The sequence below is a fragment of the Myotis nattereri genome, assembly GCF_964212035.1.
Source record: "Myotis nattereri genome assembly, chromosome: 13".
Classification (NCBI taxonomy): domain Eukaryota; kingdom Metazoa; phylum Chordata; class Mammalia; order Chiroptera; family Vespertilionidae; genus Myotis; species Myotis nattereri.
In genome coordinates, this window is record NC_138088.1 from 27588040 (window position 1) to 27596712 (window position 8673).

Sequence of the window (8673 nt, forward strand, 5' to 3'; positions counted from 1 at the left end):
GGGGGAGGAAGGGGATGAACAGAAGAGAGAGGGTGAGCAGGTTAGAGAGGCAGTGAGTGGGGAGAGCGGGAGAGAGAAGAAGAAAGAGGGGGTGAGGTGGCTGAGGGGAAGAGGGGGGTAAAAGGAAGTGGATTTAGATGAAGTCATTTGAGTTCCTACAAGTTGTGTACTTCCTAGTTACCTAAGCTAATACAGTCTCGTAATGCTTAATATAATCTGAATATTTTATATTTATATTTTGTCCCTTACAAACAAGAGTCCCACCTAATATAGCTTCCGGCTCAGATTCACTGATTTATTTCCTGGCTTGTCTCCTCCCTGATCACTCAGCAGGCTTCCACCTGTGCTTCTAGGTGCAGCTGCCCTAACTAGTTGTGTGATCAGGGCCCTCATTTCCCTCACGGTGTTGTTGGATACACCTTGAACAGTACTAAATCTAATTGCAAATATTGTTGAACAGCTTTCTTAAACAGTGGAGATACACTTGTAAGGGCCACAAAAGGTAGGTCGCAAATATTTGCATTTGCAGAATAAGTGAAGTTGAACAGTGAAATATTTTGTGTAACCAGTAGGCATTTGTTTATTTCAGGTTTTATTGGGGTTTTTTAAATATATTTTTGTTGATTTCAGAGAGAATGGGAGAGGGAGAGAGAGATAGAAATATCAGTGATGAGAGAGAATCATTGATTGGCTGCCTCCTGCATGCCCCACACGGGATCAACCCTGCAACCTGGGCCAGTTAAAGAATACATTACAGGGATATAAAGCACAGCACAGGAAATATAGTCAATAATATTGTAATAACTATGTGTGGTGTGAGATGGGTACTAGACTTATAGGAGTGGTCACTTCATAAGTTATATAAATGTCTAATCACTATGTTTTACACCTGAAATTAATATGATATTGTCTATCAACTATAATTTTAAAAGAAAAATTTAAAAGTAATTAAAACAAATAAATGAAGATCTATGCTAGTCCCCCCTTCTTTCTCTGGCCTCTACCAATCTAGAGCTGCTGCAACATGCCCACCCTGCATGCCCATACATACACACTCCCCTTTCAAGACCTGGCTTAATATTTGAGATTGGAAACCCTTACCTTGAAGAAGCTGCACGCCACAAGTATTCCTAGCAGCCCAAATTGAGATTTGATTATTGGAACTGCAGTTCAAAGGGTGTTTTCCCCCCCAATAACCAATTTTATCTTTTCATATATATTAACCAAGAAACTACTGAGCAAACAACATTTGAACAAAAGAACTGACTTTCCACCAGAAAAAAAAAAAACGTATGGATAAGAATGGCGCATCATTATTCACACTTTTTTTTAACCAAAACACTTTTCCACCGCGCAGCACTTTTCTATGATCATTTTCCTCCCCTGAAAGTCTGTATCAGTGTCTTCTGTCAACTTTGGACAAGTGTGGGGCTGGCTCTCCTGAGGTTAAAACAGCCCAATTCTAGTTCTCAGTACAGTCCTCACTCATGAGAAAGAAATTAGACAAACCTTACCTTGAACTGGCACCCAAGGGCTGCTTTCTGAAATCTCCAGCAACTGGGATCAGACCAGCACAGGATGCCTCACCTAAAACAGCAGGTGAGGAGGAGGGGCCAGTTCCAGGCTTTGGCTGCCCCCACTCCCACCTGTGTGATTGCTTCACGAGCCAGCAAGGGCAGGCATTTGATTTCCAGAATGGTCTCCTTGTCTTAAATGAAAAAACAAGTCTGTTATTGTTCTGCAGCTCTGTCCCCAAGACACAGGTCTTAATTTTTTAGTTTGGCAAAACATCAACTACAATGAAGTACTTCAGCTACAATGACGTCAGGGAAAAGAGCCCAAAAATGCCATACCTGGAACCTTGTTGGATCTTTCTGATCACAGCTTAAAGAGATAACCCAGGAGGTCTCTTGAACCAGACTCACTTGGGATAATTTAACTTCAAGAAGTAATTCAATGGATAACAAGTTTTGTCTTGTTTTTAAACAACATACAGTCATCAAGAAAGAATTATCACCTGGAGTGCTTGTTAACGTAAGATTCTTCCAGATTCCTTGGGTTCTTTTGCAGTCTGGTAAATTCATTGATCAAAAGCCACAAAAACTGTGTTTTAACTGAAAGAAATGCCAAAATGTGACATTGGGACTTTAGCACATAGTGAGGAGAAGTTTTAGTGGCAGCCCCTGCCCTCACACCCAGACAGGTTTTCAATTCAATTTATGTAAGGTTAGCCCTGCTTGTTGAGAGCGTTAATTACACAGCTGCCAATGATATGGACCCCTATTGGCTATGTGTAGAAGTGATGAGAGAACAAGAGAGATCCTGGGTCAGTTTGTAAACAATAGAAAACCAAAAATTAATTTTGCATCAGTGGGATAAAAATGTGTCTTTCCTAAGCAAACCAGATGCCCCAGCGGTGCCTGGCCTGCAGTTGCTAGAGGATCTGCTGCTTGTGTCTGGGCCATGTGGGTGGGTGTTAAAGAATCCATATGGTAAGATGCTCATTCCCTGCATTCTAGGCAAACAGCAGGTGGACTGCGTTCCTGCTGTCTTTTAACAGGCAAAGCCACTACAAATTCCAGAATTTGGCAAGTAATGTAAGTCCACGGCAAAGGTGGAAGGGCATTGAGGGATAAACAGACACTTCCACACGATAAAAAATACTATAATGGGGCAATCTCCAGGTAGATAGTGTCAAATGTCTTTGTGTTCCTGACTTGAGTTAACTGACTTGTACCTTATATCAAGAGCCATGCAGTTTCTTTATCACATAGAGACTGTACCTCTCTGTTGTTAAAGTTGAGCCAGGAGGCTCAGTGGTATAAGCCAAGTCCCTGCAGACAAGAAGATGGAGAAAGCCTGTCTCAGTCAACACCTGAAAACTGTAGGCAAGGTGGGATGGTGAAAAAGCAAGCTGCATTACACGTGAACTGACGTCTGTCTGAGAGGCAGAAGATTATAACATGGGTTTGAATAAAAAGCTAATATCAAAGGGGTTTTGACTCACTGCCCATTTGGAATCGTGGAATGAGACCTCCATGCAAGGTAATCTGCCAACCTCTGGCAAGGGGTTAGGGTGGATGGGTTGAGCAAAAGTAGAAGGAGAGGGTCCCTAAGGTCTGTGCATGATGTGCAAAGGATCTAGAAAGTTCCTGTGGCCCTAGTGAGGATCTTGGGATCTGGGGAGAGACTGGGAGAACCACTGGACTTTGCAGAGGTCTGGCGGTGGGGAAAGGAGGCCTCCAAGGTCAAGACCTTCAATGGCTGGAGGCCAAGTCAAGTCACCAAGAGACAGCAGTGGGTAACACTGGTCACCAAAAGATAAATGGAACTAGTTTTCCTGAAATGGATGCTGGTGCAGACTAAACAAACCAGTCAGGGCAAGACAAGTTAAGATGCCTCATAAGCTTTTTCCCTACACAGGGAAATCATCTGGGAGTTAATAGAAATTATATATATTGATCTCTTCCCCACATCACTTCCTGGCACAGGACTCCTAAAACCCTTGTAGTTTCCTAAGTGATAAGAGAACTAGGAGCATCTTTTGATCTAACATTTGGTCTTTGACCCTTGGGATTTCCTAGGTGATAGCAGTACCTTTTGTTCCAAAGAGGTGACTCTGGGTGGGCTTCTAGATGGGAATTGGTCCCCAGAAAGACTTAGCCGTGATTAGAAGAGTGGACTTTTAAGCCCCACCCCCCATTTTCCAGAATGGGGAGAGGGACTGAAAATGGAGGTAATGATGGATCATGCCTGTGTGATGAAGCCTCCATAAAATCCCAGCAGAAGAGGTTCAGAGAGTGTTCAAGTTGGTGAACCCAGGAGGTGTCTGGAAAAGATATGAAGCTCTACACCCCTTCCCATATACCTCGTACTATACATCTTTTCCATGTGAACATTCATCATATCCTTTATTATATCTTACCTACTAATAGACAAACATGCAAATTGACCATGCTTTTGCTACACCTTAAGCCACGCCCATCAGCCAATCAGACCGACTATATGCAAATTAATCCAACCAAGATGGCGGCCGGCAGCCACGGAGCAAGAGCAAGCAGGAAGCTTGCTTGCTCCAGTGATGGAGGAAGCCAGCCTGCTGCCGGCTCTGAGCTCCACTCAAAAGCAACAAAGTTTCAATTATAGAAGGCAAATAAATCCCAGATACCTGCTTTCAGCAGGCCGTGGCCACGGAGCTGGAGTGAGCAGGGGGCTTGCTTGCCCCTGCGATGGAAGAAGCCAAGCTTCCCGGCAGCTGCTGCCTCCTCTCAAGGCAACAAAGTTTCAATTATAGAAGGCAAATAAACCCCAGATACCTGCTTCCAGTCACCATGGCCTTGGAGCAGGAGCGAATCAAAAAAAAAAAAAGGAAAGGCTGGGAGCTTCAGTCGCCAGGGGGCTTGGTCAGTCTGAAAACAGCCATCAGCCCCTCACCCAGGCTGGCCAGGCACCCCAGCGGGATCCCCACCCTGATCCAGGACACCGTTCAGGGCAAATCAGTCAGCCCCCACCCATGCACCAGGTCTCTATTCTATATAATAAAAGAGTAATATGCAAATTGACCCTAACAGCAAAACGACTGGGAATGACTGGTCACTATGACACACACTGACCACCAGGGGGCAGATGCTCAATGCAGAAGCTGCCCCCTGGTGGTCAGTGCGCTCCCACAGGGGGAGCTCTGCTCAGCCACAAGCCAGGCTGATGGCTGCCAGTACAGCGGTGGTGGTGGGAGCCTCTCCTGCCTCCTCAGCAGCACTAAGGATGTCTGATTGCAGCTTAAGCCTGCTCCCCACTGGCAAGTGGCCATCCCCTGAGGGCTGCCCGGCTGCCAGAGGGATGTCTGACTGCCAGCTTGAGCCCGCTCCCTGGGGGATCGGGCCTAAGCCAGCAGGTGGACATCCTCCAAGGGGTCCCAGACTACAAGAGGGCATAGGCCGGGCTGAGGGACCCCCCTGAGTGCACAAATTTTTGTGCACCAGACCTGTAGTTCTTTTATAATAATCTAGTTCTTTTATAATAAACAGTAAGTAAATTATTTTCCTGAGTTCTGTGAGCTGCTCTAGCAAATTCATGGAACCCAGGGAGGGGGTTGTGAGAACCTCTGATTTATAGCTGAGAGGTCAGAAGCAGAGGTGACAACCTGAACTTTTGACTGGCATCTGAAGTTGAGGGGAGGGGTCTTGTGGGACTGAGCCCTTAACTTGCGGAATATTCAGGTAGATAGTGTCAGAATTGAGTTCAATTGCAGGACATCCAGCTAGTGTCACAGAGAATTGCTTGGTGGTGAAAAGCCCCTACATATCTGTGGTCAGAGTGTTGTGTGATAGTAGTGTAAGAGTAAAAGATACATAGGAGGAAGACTGAGGCTCTCTTTGTACCGTCTTTGAGGGGAATCATAAGGGAAGAGAACAGCATTATGAAGATGGACCTTAGATTGACTAAATATTTCCTGAAAGTCTTTTAAAACAAAAGGCAGCATAGTTTCTTCCACCCACAAAAGCAGCCCTCTGCTGTCCAGCAGGGGGTTGTGAGAAAGATCTCTCGGAGGCAGTAAAGAAACTATATTTCCTTTGCACATCTGGTATCACAACTAACATTTATTGAGTGTTCACTATATGCCAGGTATTGGGCAAAATGTTTTACAACCTTATTTCATTTAATTCTCACTGTGAAGTACTAGTATTACTCTCCTTTTACAGTTGAAGAAATTGAGGCACAGACTTGCTCTGTGGACTGTGGGCCTCTGGGGTGGGTGAAGGATCTCAAGATGGCTGGGCGAAAACTTGCTCTAAAAACCATTGACTGGGTAGCTTTTGGGGAAATCATACCCCAAAACCAGAAGACCATTGCTAACACCCTGAGGAATGAGACCCTCACCTCCAGGTTGGCTACTCTATCTGAGAAACCACCTGCTATCGACTGGGCTTGCTTCAAGGCCAATGTAGGGAAGGCCGGCTTAGTAGATGACTTTGAGAAGTTTAATGCCCTGAAGGTTCCTGTGCCAGAGGATAAGTACAGCGCCCTGGTGGGTGCTGAAGAAAAAGAAGATGTGAAAAGTTGTGCTGAGTTTGTGTCTCTCTCAAAGACCAGGATTGAGCAATATGAGAAAGAGCTGGAGAAGATGAAGAACATTTGACCAGATGACCATCGAGGATTTGAATGAAGTCTTCCCGGAAACCAAATCAGACAAAAAGAAGTATCCCTACTGGCCTCACAGGCCAACTGAGAATTTATAAACTTGAGTCTGAGAGGAAGCTCTGGTCCTTGTATTATAAACTCTGGACATTAAAAATAATCAGATAGTGGGGGGGGGGAGAAATTGAGGCACAGAAAAATGAAGTAACTTCCTCAAAGTCAGTGATGGGGTGAGGATCGGATCTCAAGCACTGAGATGTAGAACCCATACTCTTAACCTCTATGCTACATGTTCTTAAAACCTTCTTTTTGTGTTATATACAGGGTGTCCCCCAAAAATGTATACATACTTTAATAGCTGATAGCTCAATTTTGACAATGAAGTGCATTTTAATAAACTCTGCCTTTATAATTATGCATAGTGTGTATATACATTTTTGGTGGACACTCTATATTTCAAAGAGTTTCCTACATAGGTCTCTATCACTTGACCAAGAATGTTTTTTGAAATTTTATTTGATTATTAAAGAGAAAAGCTACCAGGAAATTGAGTGTGAAACTTTTATATAAATACTAGAGGCCTGATGCACGAAATTCATGCAAGGGGCTCAGCCCTCACAGCCCTGCTGGCTTCGTCCAGAAGGTCGTCTGGAAGGTCAGTCTGCTGTTTGGTCTGATTAGCATATCAGCTCTTTATTATATCGGGTAAATTGTGTGTATTTTTGTATACACAGAATTATCTGGAGTGATATTCAGCCAAAGATTGAGAATTGCTGGCCCTGGGTAGTAGGATTTGGAATGATTTTTACAATTGTCTTTATTCTTTCCTGTTTAATTAAAACTTTCATAAGATTATGAATTTACTTTATAAGCAGAAAAATACAGTGAGTTTGCATTAGTCAGGACAGAATTGGCTTCAAGCAGTAACAAATCCCAAAATCTCAGCCTTAACACATGCAGTTTTTTGTTTTGTTTTTTTCTGCTCTGGTCTTGCATCTTTACAAGGAAGCTTTCTTTTGAATGGTAACTCAACAATTGAATCTACTTCTATCTTATAGTTACACTATTTCAACCCTTGGTTTCTAGGGTCACAGAAGTAGGAGATAAAAGAGAATGAAAAATTGACAGCTGCTGTAAAATGCCTCCATGGCCCCACTTTAACTGTAAGGGGTGGGAAATGTGGTCCATTATGCATCCCAGAGAGAACTGGACATAGGCAAACACAAGTAACCACTCTAGCACAATGTGATTTCTATTTTAAAGACTATAAAAAAAATTAAAAAGCATGTTTTCCAGAGTCAGGCTGCCTGAGTTCATATCCCAGCTTAGACACTTATTGACTATGTGACTTTGAGCAAGTTATTCAACCTCACTGTGCCTCAGTTTACTCATCCTCCAATGAGATTAAAGGGTTGCTGTGCAGATTGCATGAGATTATTTGTTGACAAGCACAATAGATTGTTCACAGAGATGACTATGATAACTCCTCCTATCCTTATAACCTTGCCCATTTGCAATGTGATTTTTTTCCTCCCATAAAAAGGTAGAGTTTGCCTCTCTATTCTTGTGTCTGGGTTGTACTGCGATTTGTTTTGACCAATAGAAGGTGATGAACGTACTATGTGGGACTTCCAAGCCTAGAACTCAGTCAGCCTTGCAGCTGCTGCTGTCACCTCTTGGAATTCTGCCATGAAACTCCCACATGAAGAAGCCCAATCTAGCCTAGTGGAGAATGAGAGGTCAATGGAGGAGAAATAAACTGTCCCAGTTGAGGCCCCTTAGACCAATCAGCCAGCAACTACCACAATTGCCAGACATATGGGAGGGGACAAGTTAAGCCATCAGAGTTGCCAGATAATTTGCAGCCACATGCATGACCACAGGCAAGAAAAGCAGGAAGACCATCCAGCTGAGTCCAGCCCAAATTGCTGACTCATAGAATCATGAGTAAATAAAATGGTTGTTGTTTTAAACCACTGAGTTAGCACAGTATCTATCTTAGTTTCATTACACTGCTTAGCACAATGTCTAGCATATAAGAATCTATATATATAAAAGCCTAAGTGATGACCCGACGGTAGCTATGACACGCATTGACCACCAGGGAGCAGATACTCAATGCAGGAGCTGCCCCCTAGTAGTCAGTGCACTCCTACAGCCAACCTCCCATGGTCCCTCCCCTTGGCCAGTTGGCCCCGATCTGCCCTGATTGCCAGCCAGGCCGAGAGACCCCACCCATGCACAAATTCGTGCACCGGGCCTCTAGTCCTATATAATAAACAGCTAATATGCAAATTGTCCCCTTGGGAGTTCGACCGACTGGGAGTTCGACCATTCACTATCACATGCGCTGACCACCAGGGGGCAGCACGGAATGAAGGAAGGCCCCAGCTGGCCCTGATCACCGGCCAGGCCTAGGGACCCTACTTATACACAAATTTCATGCACTGGGCCTCTAGTTATTTAATAAATGTCAAGTGGTGTCATTGCTATTATTTTCATCTCATTTAAAGTTGATAATATTTACATAAGGCA

General features: G+C 44.0%; 1 pseudogene across 1 annotated transcript; it reads left to right on the plus strand.

Annotated features, from left to right (window-relative positions):
* Window positions 1-5767: 5767 nt before the first annotated feature.
* On the plus strand, window positions 5768-6239 carry LOC308529095 (ATP synthase subunit d, mitochondrial-like; annotated as a pseudogene). Its single transcript has one exon. The product of its transcript is annotated as an ATP synthase subunit d, mitochondrial-like (transcript).
* The last annotated feature ends 2434 nt before the right edge of the window (window positions 6240-8673 follow it).